General features: G+C 34.2%; 1 pseudogene; it reads right to left on the reverse strand.

Moving 5' to 3' along the window:
• Nucleotides 1-899: 899 nt before the first annotated feature.
• On the reverse strand, nt 900-7,496 carry LOC122230334 (annotated as a pseudogene).
• Nucleotides 7,497-8,026: the final 530 nt, after the last annotated feature.

Below are 8,026 nucleotides of genomic sequence, written 5' to 3' on the forward strand. Positions count from 1 at the left end.
TTACTCAGCCATAAAATATAATGAAATCCTGTCATTTGCAACAATATGGATGGATCTGGGGGATATTATGCTAGATAAAATAACAGACAAAGACAAATTCTATATGATTTCACTTATACGTGGAATCTAAAAAAGCCAAACAAATGAGCAAAAAAACAGAAACAGACTCATAAATATCAAGAACAAATTGGAGGCTTACAGAAGAAAGTGGGGTGGGGGGTGGGTGAAATAGGGGGAGAAGACTAAAATAAAAAGAGACTTTTCTGAGCCTTTGGTTGCCTTGGTTGTTTCTACATTGATCTTTTAAAATTCCATGCAAAAGAGGCAATTATCTTTTATTTAATTTTTATGAGACTCTTTTAAGTGAAAAGCTTTTTTACAATTTCTTTCTATAGCTCAGATACTTTCCTAATTCATACATAAGACTTTCTCATTTGTTTTTTAGATTGGCAATCACAGAGCTATAGAATTATAGAATTACTATTAATATTTCTCAGTCTTTATAGAAAATGCTGTGCATGGGTAAATATTTCTCATCTATGCTCAAGACTGTTTCTGAACATTATATAAGTAGATTTTTTTTGTTTTTCTCAGGTTGAACTTGTGCTTTGATTATTCTTTATCAGTCAGTTTTTTTAGGTGGCACTTCATATTTGCTCTAAGTTCACTGCAAAACTTACACAGTTAATTATTCTTCCAAACAACTCAGAGGTAAAATTTTACCCACAGGCAGATTTGTTTAAATATGTAAATTTCCTTAAAATAAGGAACTAGCAAAATTGTGAGAAATTCTAAAAAAATAATTATTTGTACAAAGAGCACAGGACACCAGCCCCATGCTGACAGAAGCCCAGGTGTCACACCAGTCCTTCCATCCTCACATTGGCAAACAGAAACCTCTACACTGGAGCCTTTCTTGGGGAGTGGGCACCTTTGGAAGACTGAGCCACAGCAGGAGCTGGAGCCAGAGTCACAGCTGCAGCCTGGGCCTTTGTTTGCCTTGGTCTTGGATTTTGGCTGGCAGAACCCGAGACCCTTGGCAATGTGGGCATGAGCGTGTTTCCTCAGCTGAGAGTAAGCAATGTGGGCAAGTCAATTGAGCTTGAGGCTACTGCCCTTTGGGATCTTGGGCTTGACCTCCTTGGGCTTGATGAGGACATTGTAGCCTCAGCATGTGCACTAATGGCCTTGGCGTTGTTGGCCTGCATCTTCTTATGGCCCTTTTTGTTGTGCTTCTAGGCAAAGTACCTATTCCTCAGGAACTGCGGGTCTAAGTTAAGATCCCAAAAGATTCATATCTTTGCGACTTGGTTTCTTGATGCCATTTCTGTGCCATTTTCGTGACTGATTGTGCATGGTGTGGTCCTTGGACTTGGCTGTGTTTGCACCAAAGCCCACAGCTCTCAAAGTGCCTTCTTTTTTTTTTTTTTTTTAATGTATTGAAGCTGTTTTCTTTGCATTGGAGATCTGAATCACAGTTTACAACATCATTAACCTGATAATGCTTTATAATTACTCATTATCAATGAGGACCCCATGGAACCCTCAATAATAAATTCTATTTGAGAGATTTAAAGAAATTAAAACAGATTGAAAATCAAATTTCAAGAGCTCTTAGAATTATGGAAAAGAAGTACATAGTTAAAGAACACTGTGCTAGGAGTAGCTAGCTTTTCCAGACTCCATCAATACCAGTTAGATACAGGTCACTAGAGCACACACAGAAGAAGACAGTGGGGCTGTGAGTGGACGTGGACACTTTACAATCAAACTTCTCTTGCCATGTTGTTTCTTATATTACCAAAAGATATGATTGAACAACTGGTATTTTTAAAAAGATTTTTCCTCTTCCTTGGGTTCAAAACCATTAAAATTGCTGACCATAATTTCTTAAGCACTAATTAGAGGGCAACTGAAGAAAATCTAGGCAAAGCATGGACATAAGAAATGAATCATGTTAACCACAAACCCCAAAATGCTAAGTCTTTGATGAAATTCCCAGATAAAGATAATTAGCAACATTTCCCTTTGTTTGACTTTTCTTTTGCTTCAGAAGAGAACTTATTTTCATATCACGTGATTTCTTTGGGGAGAACAATCTGGAATTTCTTAGCATATTTTGTGGTATTTATTTTTCTCTTGATGTATTTCATTCACTGAATTCAAAACCTACAGCATTTTCATCTTATTTGCAGGGCTCCACAATGTGAGATCTCAAAGTACCAAAAGCTATTTAGCTCAGGTTATGTCAACATAGATTGGGTTTGTTGTATCTGGATACTGGTGCTAGAAAACAAAACAAAACAAAACAAAACACCTTGTTCTTCACTTGATTCTGGCTCCTTACTTCCATAAGCTGCTGGCCGTTTCCCCTTCGTTACTTATTTATTCAGCCTAACTGCCAACACTTTTGACCCATTGTTGAGCTTTGATATGTCAACTCTGCTTGATTCTCTAGACTTTCCTTTTATACCCAGAGCTATAAGCATTTATTAACTTTGACCTTAGTAGCAAAATTAGGTCTATATTCAACTATGACCTGATTCCTATTCCCTAGCTTTGAATAGAAGAACTAATCTAGCTCAACTTTTTTTTGTGTATGTGTATATCTATCCAACTCTTCTCATGGAGAGTAAGATAAAGATTCATGGTAAGTTAAATTCTATTAATTACTTTCAGAATCTACTATTCCAACCTTCTTCATACACATATATAAAAAAATTAGTAATGTCATGCTGTCAGAAAAGAGAATATTTGCATTGAAGAGTGAAAAATGTTTCTCTGACTCTTACCTGTGGAATTGGAGAGCAGATTTGAACTCAATTTACTGATATTTTGTCTTCATAAACACTGAAGCTGAATGAGAACAATGTAGCCTGCTTTTCTAAATTCTTCTTGAACCCTTTATGTGTGTGGGTGATGTAAATCTTCCTCAATCACTAATGATCCCATTATTCTCTGTTCACCTATTCTCTGTTCAGTTATTGTCAATGATTCTCATTGACTCCCAGGGAGAGCCTTTTCTCTTCAGTTGATTCAAAGATCTTTAGTGTTACTTCCAAGTATTTCTTTTTACACTCACCAAATGGCAATGACTCTTCAAGTCTTCTGTATACACCCTATTCTCCAGACTCTTCTCTCTACCCCACATAATCTTGTATTTACCCAAAATGTTCTTTAAGCCTGTTTAGGAGCAAGTTTATTACATTTATATTATTTTATTTTACATAGAATTGCATTCTAATAGACATCACTTTTGGAAGAGTTTTAGTCTCTGTTCTCATTTAGTATTAATTACATGTTTCAGAGAGATTTTTCGTAGTGTGTGATCTCTTTCATTCAGATACATACACATATGTATATATGTGTATATATATATATAAGCAGGGTTGATAATCAAAATAATTCAGTGACTAGAAAGGCATAAGCATAGAGTAAACAAATTAACAAAACAAATCAGTAGTAATAAGGCCTTATATTACACTGGAACATGCTGGCTGAACATTGAATTTGTGTGTGTCTGTGTGTGTCTATGTGTCTAATAATTTACAGATATGATTGGCAGAAATAATGACAGGTTTGCATTTTGGAGAGAGATATCTGTCTTTATAGAATGTTTAATCTCCCTTTCAAGTTACAGTGATTCTCTGTAAGTTCTTAGATGCTAACTCTAAGTTGTTACCAATTTATTTTCATTTAGCTAACAAAATGAACCTTGGACTCCCTAACTAATATCTTGTCCTTGAGAGAAATATCATTTGGCCTAGGGGTAACACAATTAATCTATATTGAAGTAAAGATCATCTATTTTTTTAATAGACTGCAGACATGAAACCTCTTTTTAAAAGACATCTTTTATGTTTGTTAGCTTGTTCAGCTGTTTAACTTTTAAAAAAGATTGTGAAAATCCAATTTCTTGAATTGCATGAAAAGTTAAAGTTATCACCAATTTAAATATATCAATGATATTCCCTATCTGGTATGCTTACAATGTTATAAAATATTGTTCTCAGTTCATTGAACTACTATTATAAGTTTTTACAAAATTTAGTTAAGCATTACAGTGATAGATCATTGATACATAAGGATGTAATTCAAAGTAAGTAACTGCAAATTTCATAAGGCAAACTTTGTAATGTGAATTATGTAATTTTATTAGATAATTATACTTCAAAAATTGAAGCAAAAGTAAATAGATTTAGCTTCTGTCAGATTTAAAGCTATCAGCATTCTTTTCAGTATCCCTCTAGTCTTATTAACATCATATGACAAGTCTCTGATAAAACAATATGTAGGTGGATTTTTTCCTCTGGCTTATACCTAGGTATAAATGTTAATTTTTTAAATGTTTTATTTATTTTTGAGACAGAGAGCGACAGAGCATGAGCAGGGGAGGGGCAGAGAGAGAGGGAGACACAGAATCTGAAGCAGGCTCCAGTCTCTCAGCTGTCAGCACAGAGCCCGACGCGGGGCTTGAACTCACAAACCGCGAGATCATGACCTGAGCCAAAGTTGGATGCTTAAGGACTGAGACACCCAGGCGCCCCATATATCTAAGTATAAATATTAAAAGAAATGAAATTTTAGATTACTAATGATGAAAACTTAAATGTTGTGGTAGCCTATTAGAGAATAAAATGTTGACAAATGGAACCTAGTACAATGCTTGAATCACAATTCATATTCTGTTTAAGTAAGCATTTAGATTAACCCACTGATTAGTTATCGGTGAAAACCATGTGGAGTTTTCAGATAACATAAACTAGAAGGCAATGCACACTAAACGTATACTTTTTATTAAACAAGAATTTATGTTATACCTTAAGGAAGGAAGAGGCATTAGTAGAGAATTAGTAACATTGTGTTTAGCTGCTTTTTAAGATTTTTTTCTAATTATCCAGAAACATTGTTCTTTCTCCATTCATGTAATTTTTTATTTGTAGACTAAAAAGGATAATTTTATTCATATAAAAACTTTAGACTTTTTTTGGTAATAGACTGTTTTCATATGAAACCACAATAAATATTTTAGGAAAGAAATTAAAGACATATAGAAACAAGGCACATGTTGAATTAAGAGACACACTATCCTACTTTATAACTGTTATGCTAAATACTCTCTGTAGTGGTGAAATTTACCAAAGCATGGCAGATTTGAAGAACAATTATTCATAGTCACAATCATAAATGACAGCAATCATGAAACTGTCCTTAAAATACCATCTTTAAACAAAAATAATTAGGTAATAATAAAAATATGGCATCCAACAAAATGTTAAAAAATAGATTCAACCTCTTTTAAGTATACTAGGAAATATATATGTATACCAGGAAATTTTTACTAGAACCTTATTTGGCATTCCTTTTTCCTTCCATTAATTAGGAGACTGTTTATATGTGTATAAGGCAAAATTCTTCTTTTAGGTTTATTATGTATGAGAACATACCAGGAACATAAAGAACTACTCAAAACAATGTAAAGAAGGATCTATATGATCTAAATCCAAAATTGGAGAGTTTAAAAGATGACTCTTCTATATGAAAAGAAATTCAAATGTTTATACCCTTTGTTTAAAAATCCCTATCTTCAGATATAAGCAGTTGAAAGAGGAGAGAAATTTAGATCCAGGTTCTAAATCTAGTTGGTATTTATAAACTTCTAAATATAAAATAAAGTTACTAACACAGTGTTACTGATGAACTCCTCCTAAGGTGGCCCTCAATAGAAATTTCAGTGAAGGGGTACTCAAATGGCTATAAATGAGAGATTTTTGAAATTCAGTTAATAATAACAATTGCTATTACTCATTGAACTTTAACGAATATATCTGAAAGTATAATCTGTAGGTACTAACATTTTACAGATTAGGAAATGATACCTAATTTGGGTAGCTGGACTGCTATCACAAAGTTAGAGATAGGGGCGCCTGGGTGGCTCAGTCAGTTAAGCATCCAACTTCAGCTCAGGTCATGATCTCACGGTCTGTGAGTTCGAGCCCTTCATCGGGCTCTGGGTGACAGCTCGGAGCCTGGAGCCTGGTTCGGATTCTGTGTCTCCTTCTCTCTCTGCCTCTCCCCAACATGTGCTCTGTCTCTCTATGTCTCTCAAAAAATAAGTAAATGTAAATTTTTTTTTTTTTTAAATTGGAGATAGATTCAGGTATAGAACTTTGGACTGTCTGATATCAGCATTGGTATCCATAGTGCTACTTTTCAGCTCCTGAATTTTTTTCTATAGCACTTGGATTGAATAAATTTTTAGTTGTTTCTGATGGAGAGTGCATTTTCTACAGGCATAGTCACACCCCAAATCCTTTAATGCAATTAGGGAACTGCCTAGGGCATTGTGGCATGAATGAAATATTATCCTTTTCCTTGATGACCTAATACAATAACTTTTTTGAGAGGCTACTATGTTGCATTGTATTTATTTACACATATAGAAGTGGGAAGTGCTGAACTCATGATGCCTTGTACAATTTTAGACAAAAGGTAACTTTTATACTGCTTCACTTATGACAAGTAGTTATTTCCCTGGAAGAGATATTGAGAGATTCAAGAAACTTGTCAGTGTAGCAAGATTTTGGAACTTGTCAGTGTAGACCCATGAAATAAACTGCAAAAACCTTGGCAACATAAAATAATATAATGGTGACTACAGTTTGGACTTTTGTCTAAAGAAGTTGGGAGACATCGTAATATCAAAGCAAAGGCTTAACTTGTTGGGATCTGTATTGTAGCAAAATGACCTTGGAGCTGTGTGTGAAGTTTGGTGTGAAACGAGGGTAAACCAGAGTTAGAAGACAGAATTTAGACACTATTTCAGTGGTTCAGAACAGAAATAATGAGGGCCTGAATGTTAGAATGAATAAGAAGAAAGGTTTTGATCGATGCAAATAAGGGCTACCATTGAGAGAGCTTCATGAATCACTGGTTGGGAGAGGAGGGACAGAATTTAAAGAAGAACTGATTTGAAGTTTTCCAGCTTGAATAATTATTGGAATTAAAAGTATCAATGATTCAAAAGAACATCAAAGCACTCTGGGGAAAGTGAGTTTCCAAGAAGTGATTCTAGAAGCCCCTTATTTTTACTTTCTGAAGAGAGAAGGTGTGTGTGTGTGTGTGTGTGTGTGTGTGTGTGTGTATTTATATTTATATATGCTATATATATAATGCTACATATATATAATGGTATATATATGCTATATATATATATATTATGCTATCTATATCTATATGTATATCTATATACTAATATGATGTTATGGTATTTTGTCATGAAGAAAGACTAAAGTACTATTATGGAGTTTTTTTGTTTTGTTTCTTTTCTTTCTGTCCTCCTGTCTCTGAAGATTTCCTGTATTCTGACTGTTTCCCAACACTAACCTAGTTAGTTTTATTTACTGAACGGTAAATGAAGAGGACTCACCTAAAGGTTTTTCGTTTTGTTTTGCTTTGCTTTGTTTTGTTGTTCTTCTGTTACTGCTAAATCCCATGTCAGGAAACGACTTAAGATAGCACCAAATCTCGAACAGGTTCAATCAGTTTGAAATTGCTTAAGACTACATTCCAATATTGTTTGTCAGGCCAGAATGGAAGTAAAATTTCCAGACCTCTAGGAACACACAGGAAGTAGAAAATGAATAAGGCTGATAGTTATTTAGTGGTTGTAAGAGATTGCTGTCTTTACTAACTGAATTTTTAACATTTTTTTATATCACATTTTTGAAGAAGAGCATTACCTTTGTATACCAGGACTAATCATTTCCACTAGCTTGATACCCTGACCAATAAATTAAGAACTACGTTATGGCAGCAATGGCAAATGAAGAACTCAAACAATTACCTGGAGAATACAGCCACTGAACGTAAAAACAAATAAAAAACTGTGATTATATACAACAAGATGTACTACCATCCTGATCCATCTCAAAAAGAATTTCCTGATCTATGTTTGGAAAAGAATTACATTCTGTAACACGTTAATAAAAGTAAAGGAAAATAAATGCAAAGAAAGGAGGGAAGG

This window comes from Panthera leo, chromosome A1 (genome assembly GCF_018350215.1).
Source record: "Panthera leo isolate Ple1 chromosome A1, P.leo_Ple1_pat1.1, whole genome shotgun sequence".
Classification (NCBI taxonomy): domain Eukaryota; kingdom Metazoa; phylum Chordata; class Mammalia; order Carnivora; family Felidae; genus Panthera; species Panthera leo.